This window comes from Rana temporaria, chromosome 5 (assembly GCF_905171775.1).
Source record: "Rana temporaria chromosome 5, aRanTem1.1, whole genome shotgun sequence".
Classification (NCBI taxonomy): Eukaryota; Metazoa; Chordata; class Amphibia; order Anura; family Ranidae; genus Rana; species Rana temporaria.
The window spans coordinates 294,248,416-294,272,667 of NC_053493.1; the positions used below are offsets into that span (position 1 = coordinate 294,248,416).

General features: G+C 43.1%; 10 non-coding genes and 1 pseudogene across 10 annotated transcripts; all 11 read right to left on the reverse strand.

The window, feature by feature from the left end:
- Window positions 1-531: 531 nt before the first annotated feature.
- On the reverse strand, window positions 532-660 carry LOC120942175 (annotated as a pseudogene).
- Window positions 661-19,587: 18,927 nt separating this feature from the next.
- LOC120941980 lies at window positions 19,588-19,702 on the reverse strand. Its single transcript, XR_005749786.1, has one exon. It is a non-coding gene; the product is annotated as a U5 spliceosomal RNA (small nuclear RNA).
- A 425-nt stretch (window positions 19,703-20,127) lies between these two features.
- LOC120941914 lies at window positions 20,128-20,242 on the reverse strand. Its single transcript, XR_005749722.1, has one exon. It is a non-coding gene; the product is annotated as a U5 spliceosomal RNA (small nuclear RNA).
- A 464-nt stretch (window positions 20,243-20,706) lies between these two features.
- On the reverse strand, window positions 20,707-20,820 carry LOC120942027. Its single transcript, XR_005749830.1, has one exon. It is a non-coding gene; the product is annotated as a U5 spliceosomal RNA (small nuclear RNA).
- Window positions 20,821-21,247: 427 nt separating this feature from the next.
- On the reverse strand, window positions 21,248-21,362 carry LOC120941831. The gene has a single exon (XR_005749641.1). It is a non-coding gene; the product is annotated as a U5 spliceosomal RNA (small nuclear RNA).
- Window positions 21,363-21,651: 289 nt separating this feature from the next.
- On the reverse strand, window positions 21,652-21,767 carry LOC120942058. The gene has a single exon (XR_005749859.1). It is a non-coding gene; the product is annotated as a U5 spliceosomal RNA (small nuclear RNA).
- A 428-nt stretch (window positions 21,768-22,195) lies between these two features.
- On the reverse strand, window positions 22,196-22,310 carry LOC120942028. Its single transcript, XR_005749831.1, has one exon. It is a non-coding gene; the product is annotated as a U5 spliceosomal RNA (small nuclear RNA).
- Window positions 22,311-22,600: 290 nt separating this feature from the next.
- On the reverse strand, window positions 22,601-22,715 carry LOC120941832. Its single transcript, XR_005749642.1, has one exon. It is a non-coding gene; the product is annotated as a U5 spliceosomal RNA (small nuclear RNA).
- Window positions 22,716-23,004: 289 nt separating this feature from the next.
- On the reverse strand, window positions 23,005-23,120 carry LOC120942059. The gene has a single exon (XR_005749860.1). It is a non-coding gene; the product is annotated as a U5 spliceosomal RNA (small nuclear RNA).
- Window positions 23,121-23,548: 428 nt separating this feature from the next.
- LOC120942029 lies at window positions 23,549-23,663 on the reverse strand. Its single transcript, XR_005749832.1, has one exon. It is a non-coding gene; the product is annotated as a U5 spliceosomal RNA (small nuclear RNA).
- Window positions 23,664-23,957: 294 nt separating this feature from the next.
- LOC120942014 lies at window positions 23,958-24,071 on the reverse strand. The gene has a single exon (XR_005749818.1). It is a non-coding gene; the product is annotated as a U5 spliceosomal RNA (small nuclear RNA).
- Between the last annotated feature and the right edge of the window lie 181 nt (window positions 24,072-24,252).

Genomic DNA, 24,252 nt, shown 5'->3' on the forward strand with positions numbered 1-24,252 from the left:
CCGGCCAGTGCAGCCCTCCACCCCTGTCAGCAAACCCGGCGGATTTGCATGGTCCTACCCCGTTCCACCATACAGGGCATTACCAGCTCCTCCAACTGGATCGCTGACAGAGATAGCACTTACACCAGCCAGCCAGAAGGCCAGACTAGAACTTGGCAAAAAGACCAAGACCAAGCGCAGCACCCATCCTCACCAGGAGCACCCTTGCAGATGGCTCAGACTCAACCATGGGCCGGCCCCCAGTATCTGTCGGGCAGCACAGCGTAGTCCCTGCTGAAACCATCCTTCCAGGTGCAATGACGTCATTGGATTGCATCCACCCTCCCCATGTAGGAGGTGCTTCAGAGCTCCGCTGACAACTGATAAGAACAGATACCACACCTAGTCCCAGCCAAAAGGCCGAGAAGCGGCAGGGAAGACAACCACGATCAGCACGGCCTAGAGCAGTGATGGCGAACCTTGGCACCCCAGATGTTTTGGAACTACATTTCCCATGATGCTCATGCACTCTTCAGAGTAGCTGAGCATCATGGGAAATGTAGTTCCAAAACATCTGGGGTGCCAAGGTTCGCCATCACTGGCCTAGAGTGTGCAATAGCCGTGCCTCACCCTGGGAGAACCACCTTCATGATCATGGTGTCTCCCCTGCCAGGTAAGTAAACATTCCGAGTCCACACAATTCACTAGAAGTTGCCAGGATGTCTGACAATTGTTTGACATACAGGACAACTTATGGCGATTTTTATAGGCCCAAGTCATAACTCTGGTTGATCCTAAAATCAGGAATTATTCCTTAGACACCACTGCCCCCTACAGGTTAATATCGGCATGGTTCAAGATGGTCACCCACCAAAACATATTGTCATGTGACATCGGCAGTCATGTGATAGGGAAATACACACCCACTGTCAGGGAACCAGTAGCTCCAGAGGCCGATTTGCGCTACGGCATGTGCCTGTGCGCGGCACGCGCATGCGTGCCTCTGCGTTCCAGCGTGGTTTTTGTGGTTCTGATGGGAGCTGATCTCTGAAGGAAGCTGGAAGGCAGAGATTGACCGCAACGATGTAAGGGGGTTCACAGAAGTCCTTCATTAGGACTTTCCCTTCTCAAACAGAAAGATTTCTTACATACTGGTAATGTAAAATCTTGATTATTTACCTTTTGGTAAATTAGAGGTTTTCACATACACACAACTAAGACCGTTTAAATATACTTGGCAAATATAATTTGGGAGTTGGTTTTGTCTAACTGCAGTATGAGATAATTGTATTCCAAATATTAAAGACATACTTATTACATTTGTCCTGGAAAAGCTAAGTGCCAACGATGGTAAATCGGTTTTAGAGTGATGAGGTATGTGAAATATATTCTCTCTAAATTTAAAATAAGCTTGTGTACAATATGACGTTTGTTCTGTACACATATACATAAGTAGTAGCATAAGATCTGTTTGTAATTGAGAAGAGATAATACATGTCAAGGTACAAGCCGCCAGGTTTTAAATACGCCAGGATGATTTAAATAAGAGCTATGAATATACCTTTTCATATAATGTAAATATTATCTGAACATTCAACCATCGCTTATCTCTGATTGTAGAAGCAGATTAATTATTTGTTTTATCACGAATTGTACCTGATTTTAATTTTTGCACTATATCTTTAGTTAATAAATATATATATTTTAAATATTCAGTTATGTTGCTTGTCCTCAAAATAGCACGGATAAAAGAATTTCGATATCTTGTATTGTAGGAAAATTGTATATGTACTAACAAGGCTGGATTTCTGACAAGGCCACCGAGGCCAGGCCTCTGGGCGGCAGTGGGTGCAGGGGCGGCAACAGGGGGGGGTGAAAAATCCTGTCAACCCGGCCAGCAGCAAGTCCCTATGTTCCGACTCGGTCTTCTGCCGATATTTGCGGGTGTGTTTAAACAAATGAGGGGACGGATTTGCAAAGATGTGTAATATATTGCTAAAATCGCGGCCAAGTTATCAGCTGTGCACATCAATAGAAAACTCGTCTGTAGCTATCCGCTCCTTAGATGATAGTACAGTAATGAACCCGCCCCCTTGCAGAGTAGTTATTTCTGTTGGCCCCGTTGTGGTTCGTACTGTGCAAGACATTATCCGACGGGGGACATTTTTTGGCAGGACACTGCAGTCTCGACAGGCAACTAAGATCAATAAGTCCGGATGTTCCGTCACGGCATCAGGCAAATAGGAGGGGTCTTTTACTTTTTCTGCTCATGGGCAAGAAGGAAATCCTGGAGTAAACCTATAAGAAAACTGCCACCGGAGACGTTCCACCCCTCTCCTCATGACTGAGGACCTTCACATCCAGTCCAGTGTTCATTTGTCTCCACATCTTCCAGGCAGCTATGATTCTCCCAGACTCCCATCACCACTGCACTGCCTCTGGGCCCCCTCCAGGACGAGATTACAGTGCCAAGTAGAATATTTGACTCAAAGATATTTAATTGTTTGCTGGGTATGCTGCATAATGAATATATTTACAGTTATTATTGTATATAAACAGTGCACAAATACACTAGGTATATCTTCAATAATACAATATGCAAATCACAAGTAACCTCAGAATTATTGTTTGATTTTATGTATGATTTTTCCGTTAGTATATGTGCACTTTCAGGGTTGGGGGATTTTCAGATTTTTTTTGGAGGGGGGGGGCTTAATTGAAGGACCCGGCCTTGGGGCGGCAAAGGGAGTAAATACGGGCCTGTGTACTAAACTTATCTACTGCTTCTTTGGCTGCCAGCCCTTTTCCCTTCCCTCTAATGCTTTCTGCTGTTGATGGGCCCTCCTTATAATACATCATGCGTTGTATATGATGATTTTACTGAGTCCCTCTAACTGATGAAGTGCAGAAGAGAATCAGTTTCAGGGGACCAATCTCACAGGAAAGAGGAAGTCTAGCAGGGCATAAGGTAATGAAAACTGATTTTCAATGTAACCCTGAATGTGAAGCTGTGCTGTCACCATGTAGAGCACAGTAACATAACACATTAATTTATTTCCCCCTATCCCCAGCAGAATATACACACATTTATTTTGATCCCCTGCACCTTTCTTATGCAGGATCCAAAACCAATAGAGAAGAGAAGGGATCACCGCTCCAGGTGGATCACTATGTAGAGATGGACTGACTCAGGATACTGTGGGTGCTGGCGATGCACTGACCATGCATAAGATACGAAGAAAGAGGATGGATAGCCGCACTCCAATGACCAAACGGTTGTCTTTTATTCAAAAAAACACAGCAAGTACATCACTTCACAAGGTTCAACAAAGGAACAGGTAGATAGCCGACGCGTTTCGCACTGAGCTAGTGCTTAATCATGGCTGAGCCATGCAGTGTTGTCAAATGGGGTGAGTCACAAGCACCCTCAGAGCCAGAAATAACAAACATTTGCTTTGCTACCAGAGCTGGAACAAAGCATCTGATGAATGAGTACTATCTGCTACTGGGGGACGGGTCTTCAAAGTCAACCTGCTGCTTTGCCCTGCATAAGCAAAGCATACGTTTTCTTTACACTGTAGACTACACCAGTAGAAGCCATTTTTCAGTATGTATTATTACAATGCAGTAGCAAATTAAAAAAATATGTTTAAGGCTTTTTAGGCATAAAGAAGAAGGCATGTGCATAGTCATTATATGACTGTACAAGAAATTGACATAACGTATTTACATTCTGTAAAGGTCATTGTTGTCCAAATCAGCTTGAACAAATGCATTTACAAATGAAGCATGCAGAAGACACTGAGATTTGCTTTGAAACCTGTAATTTGGCTGTCTGTATTATTGTATTGTTGGAGGAGTAAAAAATCAAACAATGTGTTAGACATTACATTGCAAAAATCACAAAGTACCATGATGACTGACAAGTCTTTTCAAGTATCACAAAAAAGAACCTTTCTGGCTACTTATATGTGCATGATAGCACAGAAAATAATTATTTGATGTTTGGGTCACAAGCGATGGAATGCATAATTAATCTGAAAGCGCTGCATTTGCATAATGGCTACTTCCAGTTTTTGCTGTGATCTTAACGGAATAATCATTATGAAGATTTCCCTTTAGTGTCACAATGTATTAATCTGTGAAGGGCTAAATATCAAGGAATGGGCTTTTAATGCTCAGGTATAACTTCAGAATACTTGGACTCTTGTCATCTTGGCAATTTGCTTGTGATTCTGTTCTTTGAAAAATACTGTATATTAAGTTACGTTTTAGTTAAGTGGTTGTAAAGTCAACAGGTTTTTTACCTTAAGGATAAATAAAGGTTTTAAAAAATTAAACAAGCATGTCATACTTACCTCCTCTGTGCAGTTGATTATGCACAGAGTGGCCCCGATCCTCCTATTCTTGGGTCCATCAGCGGCGCTCCCGGCTTCTCCTCTTCTTGAGTGCCCCGAGGGAGAAGCGCTCTCCCTCGTGGCACCCAATTGGGCACGCTCCTGTGACCTGCTGCTGCGTCTGACACAGACAGCAGGACTCGGCTCTGACCCTAGCTCCCACCTCATTGGATTTGATTGACAGAATTTACCAGAAATGTAAACATAAGTTTATGCTTATTGTGCCATGTTTTTTTTTTATTGGAGAAGGACTACCAAGATTAGAAGAGACCCTGAGATTCAGCACATGTCACCCACTGCAAGGCTTACCTAAAGGGAATGTAAATATCTCCTAAACATGCACTCTTTAGGAGATATTTAGTGTACATGCAGCCAATGACATCCCTGGCGAATGTGTGCTGTTTCTTCAGAGCCCTGTGCCATTAACAGCGGCTCCCGCACGCATGTGCAGGAGTGACATCAACATCAGTGTAATGTGCTAGTATGAATCGCATACTGGCACATTATGTTAAACTTACCTTAAAACAAAGCTCTTCCAGCACCACAGGAAGCTGTAGGTGCTCTCATCAGTCCCAGAAGGTTTTACCCCCTTCCTGACCGGGCCATTTTTTGCGATACGGCACTGTGTCTCTTTAACTAACAATTGCGTGTTTGTGCGAGACGTTGTACCCAAACAAAATGTATGTCCTCTTTTTCCCCACAAATAGATATTTCTTTTGGTGGTATTTGATCATCTCTGTGGCTTTTATTTTGTGCGCTATAATCAAAAAAGAGCGTCAATTTTGAAAAAAAACAATATTTCTTTACTTTTTGCTATAATAAGTATCCCCAATATCAGTTTAGGCCAATATGTATTCTTCTACATATCGCATATTCTTCTAAAAATCGCAATAAGCGTATATTGATTTTGGTTGATTTTGGTGATTTGGTTTGCGCAAAAGTTATGGCATCTACAAAATAGAGGATAAATGTATGGTATATATATATATATATATATATATATATATATATATATATATATATATATATATATATAAAAATGGTGTACTAGTAATGGCTGCGTTCTGCGATTCTTAACAGGATTGTGACATTGCGGCCGAAAGATCGGACACTTTTTACTCTTTTTTGGGACCATTGACACTTATAAAGCGATCAGTGCTATAAAAATGCACTGATTACTGTGTAAATGTCACTGGCAGGGAAGGGGATAACACTAGGGGGCGATCAAGGGGTTAACTGTGTTCCCTCATTTATGTTTCTAACTGTGGGGGGGTGGGTCTGACTGGAGAAGGAGACAGATTGCTGTTCCTAATTACTAGGAACAGCAGATCTGTTTCTCCTCCCCTGTTACAACAGGGATTTGTGTGTTTACATACACACATCCCCGTTCTGGCTCTCGTGCCCATGAACGTGGGTGGCCAGGGGACATCGCAGCCACTGGCCACGCACGTCGGTCCCCCTGTCGTGCAGCAGGCGCACGCACATGCCTGCTATGGCTCTTAAAGTAGCCGACGTGCCATTACGGTGATTCGTGGGAACGAGCCGACCTTCCGCCGTATCATGACAATGGCTGGTGGCTAAGTGGTTAAAGAAGAACCTCAATCAAGGGGCATTAGGAAGCTGAGGGATCGATTTATGCGTGGATTTTTCACATCGTTAAAGCCCACACACGACCATTTTTTACAACCTTAAAAACGACAAAGTTAAAAACGTCGTGAAAAAATAGAGCATGTTCGAAAAAATAAATTGTCAGTTTTTTAGAACCCGAAAAATGCTCTGAAGCCCACACACGGTCGTTTATAATGACATAAAAAACACCTTAATTTTTTAGAACCCGAAAAACGGTCGTGTGTACGCGGCATCAGTCATTTATAGTAGTTTGGAAGCAGTTGAGTTTAAAAGCATTTTTTTTGAAAGCAGAGGAATTGTGTTCTGGATGATAGTTTACTGACATTTGAAACACCAAATGCTTGTAACAGCCTGTAAACGCGTCTAAATGTTTATAAGTGTTTTCAAAGGGGAAAAATGAGAAAGAGAGATGTGATCAATAGTTAAAGATCTCTTCTCTCACAGGATGACTGAAATAGTTAATAGTACTTGTTTTTCCTGCATTGTGGGCATTTGGGAGGGTCTACTGAGTTTACCTGTAAAAATCACTTCAGAACGCAAAGGCTCATAAATGTCGCTAAACGTGCCGCTGCATGTAAAAGTGGCAAAACAGCATTGGTTACTAGCTGTCAAGTTCTAGCGTTCAGAAGAGGTTTTCAAATGTACATGAAGTGGATTTGGGAGGGTGATTGTCCTCTTGAATCCTTCACTTTATGTTCTGGGCCTAATTTTCTATCTCCTTTAGTGATTCTACTTCTGCCTATGTCCTTTCGGGAGCCAGTGTAACACTACTTATTTTACAGCTATTTTTTATCCTCTACTTTTGTGGACGCCTGAATTTCTTTCATATTTGAGCCAGTTATTTGTGATTAATGTATAGTTACTTCCTACTTATTTTTTCCTACAAGGCTTTTTGGCGTCTACTGGTAGCTGAGGCACCCAATGTGACCGTATTTATGGAGCGATAATTATAGTCTTGTTGTTCAATATATAGTATATCAATTTTAAATTTTGGTCTCTTTTTTTGTGGTTTTATATTTGTAGGCAGTGGCTCTCGCTACTGGCCATTGTTGTAATTTTGCAATTTAAATAAAAATAGAATTTATAAAAAAAAAGAACTCCAAAAATAGTCAATGACTTCTTATAAACCAGCAAGTGTGTAAGCACCTTTAGCTTATTTGTTTATTTATGTTTATAAGCTGAAATATATCAGTAATTCGAAAGCCATTCTGCCCCTTGTCAGTGCAGTCTCTGATTTAACATAAAAACCCTTCTGCATGCAGCTCCCAACCCCAAGCCCCCCTGATCCTGATTTCTCGATCCAGCGATGTGCACAAGAGCAGTGGCTCTCTCAACTCTCTTCCTTCTCATTGGCCCTGGCACAGCAGTGGGAGCCATTGGCTCCAGCTGCTGTCAATCACAGCCAGTGAGAAAAAAGCAGAGTCAGGGCCAAACTGTACTCTGTGTGTCTTATCGACACACAGAGCGGGGCTCGGGAGCCAGCCCGCATGAGGGACAAGCTGCTTGCTATGGGGGCACTAAGTGGAGGGGAAGGGGCCAGGAGCACTGGCAGGCGACCCAAGAAGAGGAGGATTGGGGCAAAACTATTGCACAGAGCAGGTAATTATGGCATGTTTGTAATTTTTTTAAGAACATTTATCCATTTACCTGAAATGTAGACAAAAATGCATGCTTATTGTGCCATGTTTTTCAAAATGAGAGAAGGACTAATAAGATTAGAAGGAAGGAAAATAATAGCAGTTATGTGAAACTGGTGAAATTTAAAGGGTTTGACATTTGGAGACAGAAGGGACTAAGGTATATGGCACAGTTATTTCAGGAAGACGCAATGAAAACCTTCAGTGAATTAAAAGAATACAATATTCCAAATCAAAGATTTTTTAAATTTTTACAGCTCAGGCATGCATTAAAAACACAGGGTCGTTCACAGGAATTGAAGTTTAATAAGTCAGTGGTAAGAGCCTTGTTGGATAAGATTGGGGAAAAAAAGGGTCTGATATCACAATTATATGATATATTATTTGACAAATTTGTGCCACCACCATATAGATTTCCTGCTTACCGGAACTCCTGTATAATGATCTGACTCCAGGACTGCAGCGAAGTCCAACTCACAGTGGTGGACAAAAACCAGACTGCATAGGACTCAATGCACCAGGCGACACAGGAAACCAGCAATCATATCTCGAAGGTGTCTGTGGGAGATAACCGTCTGATCCACCCTGCTCATCATCGTGCGCCTCTCTTGTCCGGAATCCTGTGAGAGGCACACATCCTGTGAGCAGGGTGGATGTGAGCGATCGGGGGGCAGCAGAGCTGCAGCCACTGGATTGCGTGTGATACCCCCCACAGCGCTTTAACCATGTGATCGGCTGTGTCCAACCACAGACGGTTACATGTAAATACAGGAAGTGCCTGTAATCGTCTCTCATCTGCACACTGACAGAGTGTGTGGCGAGGGGAGTCGATCAGCGCCATCTCTTCATAGGGGAGAACAGGGCATGTAGTTAGGGTAATGATCATCAGTGCTCTGATTACAGTAAAGCCCCAGAAGTGCCACCAATCCATGCCCATGAGTGCCACCAATCAATGTTAATGAGTGCCACCAATCAGTGCAGATGAGTGCCCATCAGTGACACAAGTCAGTGACACAAATCAGTGCTCATTACTGGTGCCAGTCAGTGCTGCAATTTAGTGCCCATCAGTGATGCCCAGTGTTGCCTATCCGTGATGCCTATCAGTGCCCACCAGTGCCGCCTATCAGTGCCCATTAGTGCCCCCTATCAATGCTCATCATTGCCACATATCAGTGCCACCTATCAGTGCCAATCAGTGTGGCATAATAAGGCCTCATCAGTGCCACCTAATCAGTGCCCATAAGTGCCACCACATCAGTGCCCATAAGTGTCACCTCATCAGTGCCCATAAGTGCAGCCTATCAGTGCCACATTTTTTTTTCAAAATATTTGGTCTTTTTTCTTTTTTTTAGTACAAAAAAAAACAGCAGTGATTAAATACCACCAAAAGAAAGCTCTGTGTGAAAAAAAATAAATAATTTGGGTACAGTGTTGCATGATAGCGCAATTGTCATTCAAAGTGTGACAGCACTGATAGCTGAAAATGGCCTGGGCAGGAAGGGGGTGAAAGTGCCCTGTATAGAGGCGGTTAAAGAAAAACTCCAAAAATAGTCAATGACTACTTAGAAACCGGCAAGTGTGTAGGCACCTCTAGCTTATTTGTTTATTTATGTTTACTGATTCATGTGTTAGTATTTTAATACTCTGACATGCAAAGTTACAAATAAGGCCCCTTCCTCACGGGGTGGGCTCCGTTGGAGTCTGACTGCTCAGCGGGTAATCTGTCCACTGATCCCCCCCTGAGCAGGCAGATGGATGGCCTGTGTCTTCTCCGCTTATACAGAGCAGACACAGACATAGCCCGCTCTCCTCTATGGGCGGTCTGATGTAAACAGACCGCCTCTCTATATTTTAGCAGATAGGATCGGATTGGATGTTGGTGGGTATAAACGGACACATGTCTTTCTACACCTGCCGTTCCATAGAGGAGACTGGAGGGTCCAATCAAGTCACAGAAATGGATATACAGTCATAAAGATAGTGTACTAGCAACATCCATTTTCCTAGTCTTAATTCCACTTTTGGGAGCCAGAATTATTGTTGGTTGGTAGGGGATCAAATGCTCACTTTACATACTGAACTGCAACTCAATTTATAACATTTGTATCATGTATTGTTTCTGTGTTTTTGGGTAATATTCTGTCTAGACATGTGCAATTCGTTTAGTTTCTAATTAGTTTTTTAACGAAAATTTGGAAATTCGTTAATTTCCGAATTTTCGTATTTCCGAAAAATCTAATTTCCGAATTTTTGAATTTTCATATTTCCGAATTTTTCAATTTCCGAATTTTCGGACTTCCGAAATTTCGAATTTCCGAATTTCGGAATTTTTAATTTCCGAATTTTCGTATTTCCGAATTTTTAAATTTCCGATTTTTCGTATTTCCGAATTTCGGATTTTCGGAATTATTGTTGGTTGGTAGGGGATCAAATGCTCATTTTACATACTGAACTGCAACTCAATTTATAACATTTGTATCATGTATTGTTTCTGTGTTTTTGGGTAATATTCTTCTGTCTCTATCATTTCAAATACACCTATGATACATATTATAGACCCTTCATTTCTTTGTAAGTGGGCAAAATTATAAAATCTGCAATGGGGTTCAATTATTATTTTCTACATTGTATATCTGAAATCGATCAGCCCTGAACTCATTTCTTGAGGCCCAAAAATGCCAGGACAGTACAAATATTCCCCAATTTTCCCCTTTTAGGAAAGTAGATAGTCCAAGGTATTTAGTAAGATGCACTGTGATTTTTTTGCAAACGCTGTAATTTGTTGTCACAATTTTTTGGAGGATGAAGAAATGAAATTTTTCTTTACATACTTAACAGTGCAGTGCAGTATCATTATTTGACTGGTGTAACGGTGATCAGAGACACTGTGACAGTATGTAAAAAAATAAAATACATTTATAATAATTTTATTCAATTTTTTTTATTTCTTTTTTACATACAATGACCAGAACAATACAGTGTTACCATAATTATTTTAAACACACTATGATTGCTTATAAATACATTTTAGAGTTATAAGCAACCATTTTTTTTCCTGAATGAAAAGTATTCATTCAGTGTTTATTAATGTGGTTACATAAAATTTATTTTATAGATCAAAACATCAAAATAGAGTTTAATCCATATACAGTAATATCACTTTTATAAAAACAAGTTCATTAATTATTTTCCATTTTCTATCTTTAACGAGTAGATAAGAAACTTTGGGTCAAGATCATCAGATCATTCTTTGGAATTTGATGGGCATATTCACATGTCTGACACCTTGGATCTTGTTATGTGCAATCATCTAGAAAGACATGAAAATAATTTATCTCCAAGTTAAACTGCCATTATAGTATTGCCCTTGTCTGCCCTTCATGATCAAAAAGGGATTAAGGAATTTATAACAGTATGTCAACATGAAATGAAAAGTGGCATTCATTAACCTCAAACAATCCACGGACTTACAAAGTTTGCCTATATATAGAATGGTGCTGATTGTATGTTCACCTTTTAAAAATGTTCACAGCTAGCATTTATCAGGCACATGTGTAAAATATGAAAGATGCTTCTATGTGAAATAGTTAACATAAATCAAATGACATGTCTGAGAAGCTTGAAGTGTTTTAAAAACAACTATGTAACAGTGATCTAATTCCAGAGTGGCAGAAATTGCTACGGGGTCTATAGCCTTATATGACCTTCCTCTAACCCCATTACAAAAAGCATATATCTTCCCTTTTCATTGCATTAATGGAAATATCACCGTAATGTGTTCACTAATTACAGTCAGCTTTATTGCTATTGCTGTATGAGGCATGTGTATGTTTGTTATATAGGTGATAGAGATGTCATGTGACTCTAGTTTACATGTTGCATCAGGGTCTACAAGGATTTTTTTTTAAATTACACCACTAAGGATTTTTATAGATTGCTTATGTGAAATTAGGTATGCTTTCTCATTATGTCAATACAGTATTATTCTCCTAAATCACCATTACTGGTGATTACTGGTAATCACAAACTACCCAACATTGGCTGAATAAGCCTTTGGAAATGTGTAATTGTCCTAGGACTGTATGTATAAATGTATATGAAAATGTTACTGAACACTGAAATCTCTATTATGTGTAATTTTAAAGCGGATGTCCACTGGAAAAAATAAATAAATGCCAGCAGCTACAAATACTGCAGCTGCTGACTTTTAATATTAGGACAATTACCTGTCCTGGAGTCCAGCGCCATCCGCAGCAGAGGACGAGCGATCACTCGTCACTCTGCTGCCCCCCCGCCTTCCTCGGTGAGGGAAACAGGAGGTGAAGCGCTCCAGCTTCACTGCCCGTTTCCCTACAGCGCATGCGCGAGTTGCGCTACGCCTGCTGATTGGCTCCCGCAGTTTACCCGAGACTGTGTGGCCGGAAGTGGGTGCAAATACCTGTCTTTAGACAGGTATCTGCACCCCCTCCCCCCTGAAAGGTGTCAAATGTGACACCGGAGGGGTGGAGGGTTCCGATCAGCGGGAGTTCCACTTTAGGGTAACACTTTAGATGCTAAGCCTGCTGGCGTGGAGGCGGAGGCCTTCTGATTTGGATGGAGAGGCATGTGGTCGAAGCTGGAGGGCTGGGCCCCTGGCCTTCTGGCCTGGATTTGATGCAGTTCCTAACCTGCCAGTTTCTCAAGAGGGAATGTCGACTTCACCCTACTGTAAAGGGGGGTCTAATGAAGGCTTGTACCTCTCGGGTATAATTTGGTAGGGAGTGAAAGAGGCGAAGGGGAGAGACGGTTTTTGGACGGTTCTCTCCCTGAGCTTCCGGAGCTCTCGTTCCTTCCTGGTGGGGAAGGGGGCTGTGACTGTCTGGGCTTTGGGCCAGGGTCTGTTGAAAAGCCTATGGTGATGTGCCCCTGGAGTGGCAGTCCAGGGGTGCTGTAATTGCACTTGTGTTTCTACCTGCACATTTGCTATTTGGCACCTTGGTCACGTCACTATATCACACTTTTTAACCACCTGCCTCTAGGGCCAGGCCTTTTGGTCAGGACCAGAGGAATTTTTGATTCCTGGCCGGAGGGCCGGCCGTTGTACTGCACAATCCCACTCCCACTCCCACAATTTCACTCTCCTCATCATCCTTCTCCCCCACTTTCTTTTTTGTTTCCCCTTTGTTTGTCACTTTTATGTTTTTTTTTTTGTTTGGTGTTCATGTTTGATTAGTAGTGTGTGGGTCCTCGGGCCAGCCCTGAACATCTTGCGAGTGGGTGGACATGGCCTTCTGGCTTAGTTCGTCTGCTCTCATGGGGTCTCCCTTTGGGGGAGCCCCACCTAGTACTGGGAGGGTTCTGTTTTGGCAGACCCTCTAAGGAATGGGGTCTGTGTTGGCTTCGGTTGCACAGACCATGTGAATATCTCAGTCCCTGTCAGGAGCCTAACGCCCCGGGGGATCAGGGTTGGGTCCTTCTTATGGAGGACCAATTGATGTAAGCACCCATTTGCACTTTTTTGTTGCACCTCTTTATGTATGTGCACATTTTTTATGCACCGGGTGGAAGTTTTTTGGGTGTGTTTTGCATGCCATAGGCTTTTCAATAGAGCCTTTTACTAAAGACTATCCACAAGTTGATTACAGCATCAGACATCTGTGAGACTATTCCAGGCCTCTTGCAAAGTGGTCTGGAGGAATGTTTCTTCAAAGAAACTCACCTGGAGGAATGTTTCTTCAAAGAAACTCACCAACAGGCACAAAGATCTGGCATTGATGGCAATCCAAGGGGAATTGCCGCTCAGGACATTCATGCATGCCAGAAACCTGTGCAGATACAGTCACTGCCCCTTTTGTATCATCCAGGAGGAAACAGCTTTTCATGTTTTCTGGGAGTGCCCCTTTGCACAGGGCCTGTTGAGGGCCCTGGAACCTGAACTTAAAGACTTTGTACCACAGACTGCTATTACACACTTTGGTGTGTTAAACGGACTCTTCTGTGGAACTCATTCACAGGAAGACATTGACAGTGCCTGGCGGGTGCTATGTTGCTTTAAGGATGCTTCATGGTATGCCAGAAAGCACCTCATCCACCAGTGGGAGAGGATGTCCATCGAGGACTGTCACAGACTGATCTTCAACCTGCTTAGAGACTATTCCTTGATGGACTTTAAGGAGGAAGAGGACATCTGAAGATTTTCCCTTCTCCCGCCTCCTCCACCTTTTTGTATTCACTGGCAGTTCAATAAAGCTTTGGGCCTGTGAACTCTTTCTTCCCTCCCCTACCCCACCTCCTCCCCTCCCCCATCACACCCATTGCCCAGTTGAATGCTATTTTGACAGTATAATGACCTGAAATTTTATGACACGTTTTTGAAGTACTGCTTTCAGGGTAATGCGGCGTCTTGCATGATGTGATGTTTCGGGGTTATATTACTCTGCGAAACACATCGCGCATCATACCGCAGGATGAATGAATGTATTTTTTTTGTATGCTTGGAACTATATTGTTATGTAGTGTATTTATGCGCTGCGTCGCAGTACAGAGTGGAATGTACCCTGTTGAAGTATTTGTTTTTTGTATATTTTCTTTGCAAAATAAACTTAAATAACTGGAGTGGCAGTCCAGGGGTGCCATACATTGCACTAGTGTTTGAGAGGGCACTTATTCGTATGGCACCAGGGCCACGTCTCCACATACACTTTTTCACCACCTGCCTCTAGGGCCGAGCCTTTTGGCTAGGACCAGGGAAATTTTTGTTTCCTGGCCGGAGGGCCGGCCATCGTACTGCACGATGTTCACTTTACACTCACTCTCCCATCTTCCTTCTCCCCCACTTTCTTTTTTCTTTTTTTTTTACCCCGTGTGTGTCACTTTTTTGTCTTTTTTTGTTGGTGCATGTTATGTACACTTTATGTGTGATTAGTAGGGTGCCGGTCCTTGGGCCAGCCCTGAACGTCTTGGGAGTGGGTGGACTGGCTTAGTTCACCTGTTCTCATGGGGTCTCCCTTCGGGGGAGCCCCACCTGGGAGAGTTCTGTTTCAGCAGACCCTCCAAGGAAGTTGGGTCTGTGTCGGCTTCGGCTGCACGGACCACAGATGACCTCAGTCCCTGCCCGGAGCATAACGCCCCGGGGGGATCAGGGTTGGGTCCTTCTTACGGAGGACCATTTGACATTTGCACCCATCTGCATGTTTTTGTGAACACTCTTTATGTGTATGCACATTTTGTCTGCACCGGGTGGAGTTTTTGAGGTTGTGTTTTGCATGCCACAGGCTTTTCAATAAAAAATAAATAAAAACTTGTCCCAACTTAACCCATATGGGGATATCCTTTCAGTGTAAGTCATGGGAAAAGTGGCTAAGGTAATATGTAGCTTACGATTTATAAAACAATAATATGTATAAAAAAGAAGCAGTGCCGCGCTCATAACACTCTGATACCATAAGAACAAAACAGAATATTTAAAATTCTTAAAAAGTCCCTGTTTAAATAAAAGAGAAAGATGACATGAAGAGTTGACAAATAGGTTCTCCTCATCTGTGATTAGGGTGCCCATAAAACATCAAATGGTGTGTCTTTATCTGCACATTCACCACCGTGTAACCAAGCTGCTCAGCGGGGAATGCCTGATAGACCCATCTGTTAATTCAGCGGTCCAGAGAGTGAGGTGAGCGGCTTGGTTATAAGGTGGTGGATGCACTGATAAGGACGCACCATTTGATGTTTTATGAGCACCCTAATCACCGCTGAGGAGAACCTATTTGTCAACTCTTCATGTCATCTCTTTTATTTAAAGGGGACTTTTTAAGAAAGTTAAATATTCTGTTTTGTTCTTATGGTATCAGAGTGTTATTAGCGCTGCACTGCTTCTTTTTTTACAAATTCTTCAAAGAACTACCATATATTGACCTTTAGTGTACAGCAGCTCATGTTAGAATTTATTTAATTTTTTAATTTTTTTTTGTGCTGGCTGAACCCATACATTTTACAAAAAACAATGATAGCCCACCAGATATTGACAGCTATTGACATCAGACCAGCAGAAAATGAGAGAGGGGGAAATCTAGCATTTTTTACCCACTGCCCCCATTTTACTTGCATGCAAATATGCGCCCTCTTGGCAGGTGGGCCTTGGTGCAGAGTGGCCGCATATTTGTGTGAATTGGTGGAAAGCTGTGCCGAAGGCGGTCGCCCTGCGTGCTCCCAAAACACTTACCAAAGGCTAGCGAAAAGCTCACGATCGCTGCTTGCGATCAGAAGCTTTTTCGATCATGTGACCACCATGACATAAACCTTGCCCCACCTACCGGCAAACTAAACTCATTAAAGGGCAAGGAGGCGCTGGCTCCACAGAGTTAATAAATTGCAGGTGTGGATATTTTTACAAAGTTACATTGGTTCAGCATGCACCAATGTAACTATGTATACTGTATGTCATAACTGTGGGATCTCTCTAGAAGCTAAAAATCAACATAATAGAAACTGCTACCACAGTGGTCTCATCTAGATTATGGGTCCTATGCTGAGCCTATGGCTCTCCAGCTGTTTTTTTTTTGGGGGGGGGCGCAAAAAAACGAAAAAAAAAAACATCAATTGCAGCCACATTGTGCCCATCAATTGCCGCCACTGTGCCCATCAAACGCAGCCACTGTGCCATAAAATTGTCGCCACTGTGCCATGCCATCAAACACAGCCACTGTGCCATGCCATCAAACGCAGCCACTGTGCCCATCAATTATCGCCACTGTGCCATCCCATCAAACGCAGCCACTGTGCCATCAATTGTCGCCACTGTGCCATGCCATAAATTGTCGACACTGTGCCATGCCATTGTCGCCGCTGTGCCCATAAATTGTCACCACTGTGCCATGCCAAACGCAGCCACTGTGTCATTAATTGTTGCCACTGTGCCATGCCAAACGCAGCCACTGTGCCATGCCATTGTCGCCACTGTGCTCATCAATTGCCGCCAGTTTGCCCCTAAAATGCCGCCAGACTGCCCCCCCCCTGCCCAGTACTTACCTTTCTCGGTCAGCTATCCTCGGATTCTCCTCCACGATCCCTTAATGTAGTCCCACCCTCCATGTCGCTTCAGCCAATCAGGTTACCTGTAACCAGATCCGGTGAACCTGATTGGCTGAGATGCGTATCAGTGTTAACCAGGGAACGCACACCCCGTGCATCCCCTGGTTAACTATTTGGAAGCCGATTACAGCCCTCAGGCTGTAATCGGAAAGCCTATCAGAGCCGCTGTCTCTGATAGACACTTCCACAGCCAACCAGCTGCCGTTATTCAGATGGCCGGCGCTCTCCAGGGGGCCGGCCATCTGAATAGTGGGCAGCACCGGCAGCGGCCACAATACATAGATTCATGCAATGCATGAATCTATGTATTGTTTTCAGTGGCGGTGCAGGAGCGAGAGGGGTGGCGCTCCTGCGCCCTCTATGGATGCACCGCTACTGCTAGGCATGATGGGAATTGTAGTTCCTGAACAACTGAAGGGCCATAGTTTGGAGACCCCTAGATTAGATGAAGTGGAGAGGTGGCGACAGTGATGTCATGCTCTCCACCTCGTTTAATCAGCGAATACTTCACATTCCTTGAGAAAATGCAAGGCAATCTCTGGATGGCTCCCATGCTAAATGGGAGACCTCTTGTGTCCACAACACAACAGGGCAGCTGCTCAGCACAGGCGCCAGAAGCTAGTGAAGTGTGGTAGCAGTATCTACACAGCTTCTAGAGAGATTCTGCAGGTATGGTATATACATATGTAGTTACATTGGTCCAAGCTGGACCAATGTAACTTTGTTAAAATATCCATACCTGGAATTCTTCTTTAACATTAATTTAAACTCATGACCATTGCAATTCTTTAAGTACAAAACAAACTAGTTGAAAGGGTTTATTTCAGTACATAGTTTTGCTTTAAGACTACCCAGAAAGCCCCAATTAAAATTGGCAATCAGGAACACTTCTGATATAATTAAGTTTAATTGTCAGTAAGGAGGTAGTTTCATTCTCGATCCTTTAAACACAGGCTCATTAACTTCCTTACACAGTGGTTAGCCTGAGCTGATTATGCAACTTTACTATGAACAGATTCCTGTTCAGAAATCTGCTTGTGAAATACATTAGCTTTTTTCCTGCTGTATCTCAAACATTTTATTTCATGCATGTTAGTTTTAATATCCCACAGCTGAACAGAGAGAACAATGTGCTTTCATTTGTTTAGTATTTGTATATAACAAGATTATTTAGGAAAGCATCCTGTATTCAAACTAGTCGAGCATCATATTGTATTCTGTGTAATATTTGTCCCTTTCTATTGTCTACAAAGACCAGATATAATTATATAGTTATAATAAGGAGTGGATTCATAAGAATTACACTACTGATTGCAGATTTCTATACGTCAGTTAACTGTTTATTGATTTAACATTTAATTAGTGGGGGAAAGTGCAAGCTATTTCTCAAACAATTCAATCCAGTTCTGGGACCTGCCACAATAGTAATAATAGGAGCAGGGAACTAAGGATCTGAGACACTTATGACTCGCACACACGATTGGATTTTCCGTCTGAAAAACCTTGGATGGTTTTTCCGACGAAATTCCGCTCAAGCTTGGCTTGCATACACACGGTCACACAAAAGTTCTCTGAACTTTCGTCCGTTAAGAACGCGGTGACGTACAACACTACGACAAGCCGAGAAAATGAAGTTCAATGCTTCCAAGCATGTGGCAAATTGTTTCTGAGAATGTGTCGGAATTTTGCGCGTCGGAATTGCTCCAGACAATTTTTGTCTGGAATTTTTTCCGTCTGAAAATTTGAGAACCAGCTCTCAATCTTTTGATGGGGGAAATTCCGACAGCAAAAGTCCGATGGAGCATACACACGGTTGGAATTTCCGTTAAAAAGCTCACATCGGACTTTTGCTGTCGGACTTTCTGATCGTGTGTACGGGGCATTACAATTAAATTTGTGCCTTTTAAACCCATGCCCAGCTACACCTTTTTCCATTACAGAATATTTCTTACTGCTTTTTTATTACCCAAATAGCCTTTAGCTTAAAGTCTTCAATAACATGTTAGCAGTTTCTGTTAATTAGTCAGTTATGCGAATTATGTGAATACCCCCGACTAGGATCTCAAGCAACATGTCAACTACATGTTGATGGTCTCCAATAGTTAAAGAATGTTAACAATATCTACAGTAGGTGACCGCAAAATTTTGTCAATCTCGCTCCCTTTCTCGGCGAGATTGACCACTTACGAGCCCCATCGCGGGAGCCAGCGCCGAGCTGGCTTGCCGCGATGGAGACAAAGCCGTCATAGAAGCGACGGGGATCCGACTTGGATTCCTGACAATTCTAGGTGCGGCATTTGGTATGCACCTGGGGGGGAACCCATGTCGGTTTTTTATTTAAAAATTGGCGTGGAGTTCTCCCTCTCAGGAATGCATACCAAATGCCGCACCTAGAATTGGCAGGAATCCAAGTCGGATCCCCGTCGCTTCTATGACGCGCTCGCTGGAATGTGCTTTGTCTATTCCACTTATGGTGACTCCAAGACACCCAAATTTGCATGTCTGTGCAGCTGCATGGGGCGGGAATCAGCAGGCACACGTAACAATCAGCTTCATCAGAACAATATAAGACGCACGGCCCAGCAGAACACAGATGCTGTTCAACACATGGTGACTCCAAGACACCCTAATTTGCATGTCTGTGCTGCTGCATGGGGCGGGAATCAGCATGGGGCGGGAATCAGCAGGGACGCGTAACAATCAGCTTCATCAGAACAATATAAGACGCATGGCCATGGAATTGGGGGCTAATATATGCATAGGTGGATCAAGACTATCAAATAGTTTTCAAGGCCACGTTTACCACCACCAACAACAACATTAAAGCCGTATGCTTGCCTTTCCAAATCAAAGTATCTCAAGCTATTTTTCACCAAGGAGGGCCGGCATTAGCCAGGCATCAAAATATTCACCAAAACTCATGGTTGTTCCCCTCCACAGAAATCTTTAATAAAATGCAAAAGATTTAATAATTCTAAAGAGAAACCAGAGTATAACCCGGCAAAACACAGATGCTGTTCAACTTATGGTGACTCCAAGACACCCTAATTTGCATGTCTGTGCAGCTGCATGGGGGCGGGAATCAGCAGGGACACGTCACAATCGGCTTCATCAGAACAATATAAGACGCACGGCCCAGCAGAACACAGATGCTGTTCAACTAATGGTGACTCCAAGATACCCTAATTTGCATGTCTGTGCAGCTGCATGGGGGCGGGAATCAGCAGGCACACGTAACAATCGGCTTCATCAGAACAATATAAGACGCACGGCCATGGAATTGGGGGCTAATATATGCATAGGTGGATCAAGACTATCAAATAGTTTTCAAGGCCACGTTTACCACCACCAACAACAACATTAAAGCCGTCTGCTTGCCTTTCCAAATCAAAGTATCTCAAGCTATTTTTCACCAAGGAGGCCCGGCATTAGCCAGGCATCAAAAAATTCACCAAAACCCATGGTTGTTCCCCTCCACAGAAATTTTTAATAAAATGCAAAAGATTTAGTCATTCTAAAGAGAAACCAGAGTATAACCCGGCAAAACACAGATGCTGTTCAACTCATGGTGACTCCAAGACACCCTAATTTGCATGTCTGTGCAGCTGCATGGGGGCAGGAATCAGCAGGCACACGTAACAATCGGTTTCATCAGAACAATATAAGACGCACGGCACAGCAGAACACAGAAGCTGTTCAACTTATGGTGACTCCAAGACACCCTAATTTGCATGTCTGTGCAGCTGCATGGGGGCGGGAATCAGCAGGGCGGGAATCAGCATGGGGCGGGAATCAGCAGGGACGCGTAACAATCAGCTTCATCAGAACAATATAAGACGCACGGCCATGGAATTGGAGGCTAATATATGCATAGGTGGATCAAGACTATCAAATAGTATTCAACGCCACGTTTACCACCACCAACAACAACAACAACATTAAAGCCGTCTGCTTGCCTTTCCAAATCAAAGTATCTCAAGCTATTTTTCACCAAGGAGGCCCGGCATTAGCCAGGCATCAATAAGTTCAACAAAACTCATGGTTGTTTCCCTCCACAGAAATCTTTAATAAAATGCAAAAGATTTAGTAATTCTAAAGAGAAACCATAGTATAACCTGGCAAAACACAGATGCTGTTCAACTCATGGTGACTCCAAGACACCCTAATTTGCATGTCTGTGCAGCTGCATGGAGGCGGGAATCAGCAGGCACACGTAACAATCGGCTTCATCAGAACAATATAAGACGCACGGCCCAGCAGAACACAGAAGCTGTTCAACTTATGGTGACTCCAAGACACCCTAATTTGCATGTATGTGCAGCTGCATGGGGCGGGAATCAGCAGGAACGCGTAACAATCAGCTTCATCAGAACAATATAAGACACACGGCCATGGAATTGGGGGCTAATATATGTATAGGTGGATCAAGACTATCAAATCGTTTTCAAGGCCACGTTTACCACCACCAACAACAACAACATTAAAGCCGTCTGCTTGCCTTTCCAAATCAAAGTATCTCAAGCTATTTTTCACCAAGGAGGCCCGGCATTAGCCAGGCATCAAAAAATTCACCAAAACTCATGGTTGTTCCCCTCCACAGAAATCTTTAATAAAATGCAAAAGATTTAATAATTCTAAAGAGAAACCAGAGTATAACCGGCAAAACACAGATGCTGTTCAACTCATGGTGACTCCAAGACACCCTAATTTGCATGTCTGTGCAGCTGCATGGGGGCGGGAATCAGCAGGGACGCGTAACAATCAGCTTCATCAGAACAATATAAGACGCACGGCCATGGAATTGGGGGCTAATATATGCATAGGTGGATCAAGACTATCAAATAGTATTCAAGGCCACGTTTACCACCACCAACAACAACAACATTAAAGCCGTCTGCTTGCTTTTCCAAATCAAAGGATCTCAAGCTATTTTTCACCAAGGAGGCCCGGCATTAGCCAGGCATCAAAAAAATTCACCAAAACTCATAGTTGTTTCTCTCCACATAAATCTTTAATAAAATACAAAAGATTTAGTAATTCTAAAGAGAAACCATAGTATAACCCGGCAAAACACAGATGCTGTTCAACTCATGGTGACTCCAAGACACCCTAATTTGCATGTCTGTGCAGCTGCATGGGGGCGGGAATCAGCCGGCACACGTCACAATCGGCTTCATCAGAACAATATAAGACGCACGACCCAGCAGAACACAGATGCTGTTCAACTCATGGTGACTCCAAGACACCCTAATTTGCATGTCTGTGCAGCTGCATGGGGGCGGGAATCAGCAGGCACACGTAACAATCGGCTTCATCAGAACAATATAAGACGCACGGCCATGGAATTGGGGGCTAATATATGCATAGGTGGATCAAGACTATCAAATAGTTTTCAAGGCCACGTTTACCACCACCAACAACAACAACATTAAAGCCGTCTGCTTGCCTTTCCAAATCAAAGTATCTCAAGCTATTTTTCACCAAGGAGGCCCGGCATTAGCCAGGCATCAAAAAATTCACCAAAACTCATGGTTGTTCCCCTCCACAGAAATTTTTAATAATATGCAAAAGATTTAGTAATTCTAAAGAGAAACCAGAGTATAACCCGGCAAAACACAGATGCTGTTCAACTCATGGTGACTCCAAGACACCCTAATTTGCATGTCTGTGCAGCTGCATGGGGGCAGAAATCAGCAGGCACACGTAACAATCGGTTTCATCAGAACAATATAAGACACACGGCCATGGAATTGGGGGCTAATATATGTATAGGTGGATCAAGACTATCAAATCGTTTTCAAGGCCACGTTTACCACCACCAACAACAACAACATTAAAGCCGTCTGCTTGCCTTTCCAAATCAAAGTATCTCAAGCTATTTTTCACCAAGGAGGCCCGGCATTAGCCAGGCATCAAAAAATTCACCAAAACTCATGGTTGTTCCCCTCCACAGAAATCTTTAATAAAATGCAAAAGATTTAATAATTCTAAAGAGAAACCAGAGTATAACCGGCAAAACACAGATGCTGTTCAACTCATGGTGACTCCAAGACACCCTAATTTGCATGTCTGTGCAGCTGCATGGGGGCGGGAATCAGCAGGGACGCGTAACAATCAGCTTCATCAGAACAATATAAGACGCACGGCCATGGAATTGGGGGCTAATATATGCATAGGTGGATCAAGACTATCAAATAGTATTCAAGGCCACGTTTACCACCACCAACAACAACAACATTAAAGCCGTCTGCTTGCTTTTCCAAATCAAAGGATCTCAAGCTATTTTTCACCAAGGAGGCCCGGCATTAGCCAGGCATCAAAAAAATTCACCAAAACTCATAGTTGTTTCTCTCCACATAAATCTTTAATAAAATACAAAAGATTTAGTAATTCTAAAGAGAAACCATAGTATAACCCGGCAAAACACAGATGCTGTTCAACTCATGGTGACTCCAAGACACCCTAATTTGCATGTCTGTGCAGCTGCATGGGGGCGGGAATCAGCCGGCACACGTCACAATCGGCTTCATCAGAACAATATAAGACGCACGACCCAGCAGAACACAGATGCTGTTCAACTCATGGTGACTCCAAGACACCCTAATTTGCATGTCTGTGCAGCTGCATGGGGGCGGGAATCAGCAGGCACACGTAACAATCGGCTTCATCAGAACAATATAAGACGCACGGCCATGGAATTGGGGGCTAATATATGCATAGGTGGATCAAGACTATCAAATAGTTTTCAAGGCCACGTTTACCACCACCAACAACAACAACATTAAAGCCGTCTGCTTGCCTTTCCAAATCAAAGTATCTCAAGCTATTTTTCACCAAGGAGGCCCGGCATTAGCCAGGCATCAAAAAATTCACCAAAACTCATGGTTGTTCCCCTCCACAGAAATTTTTAATAATATGCAAAAGATTTAGTAATTCTAAAGAGAAACCAGAGTATAACCCGGCAAAACACAGATGCTGTTCAACTCATGGTGACTCCAAGACACCCTAATTTGCATGTCTGTGCAGCTGCATGGGGGCAGGAATCAGCAGGCACACGTAACAATCGGTTTCATCAGAACAATATAAGACGCACGGCCATGGAATTGGGGGCTAATATATGCATACGTGGATCAAGACTATCAAATAGTTTTCAAGGCCACGTTTTCCACCACCAACAACAACAACAACATTAAAGCCGTCTGCTTGCCTTTCCAAATCAAAGTATCTCAAGCTATTTTTCACCAAGGAGGCCCGGCATTAGCCAGGTATAAAAAAATTCACCAAAACTCATGGTTGTTTCCCTCCACAGAAATCTTTAATAAAATGCAAAAGATTTAGTAATTCTAAAGAGAAACCATAGTATAACCCGGCAAAACACAGATGCTGTTCAACTCATGGTGACTCCAAGACACCCTAAATTGCATGTCTGTGCAGCTGCATGGGGGCGGGAATCAGCAGGCACACATAACAATCGGCTTCATCAGAACAATATAAGACGCACGGCCCAGCAGAACACAGAAGCTGTTTAACTTATGGTGACTCCA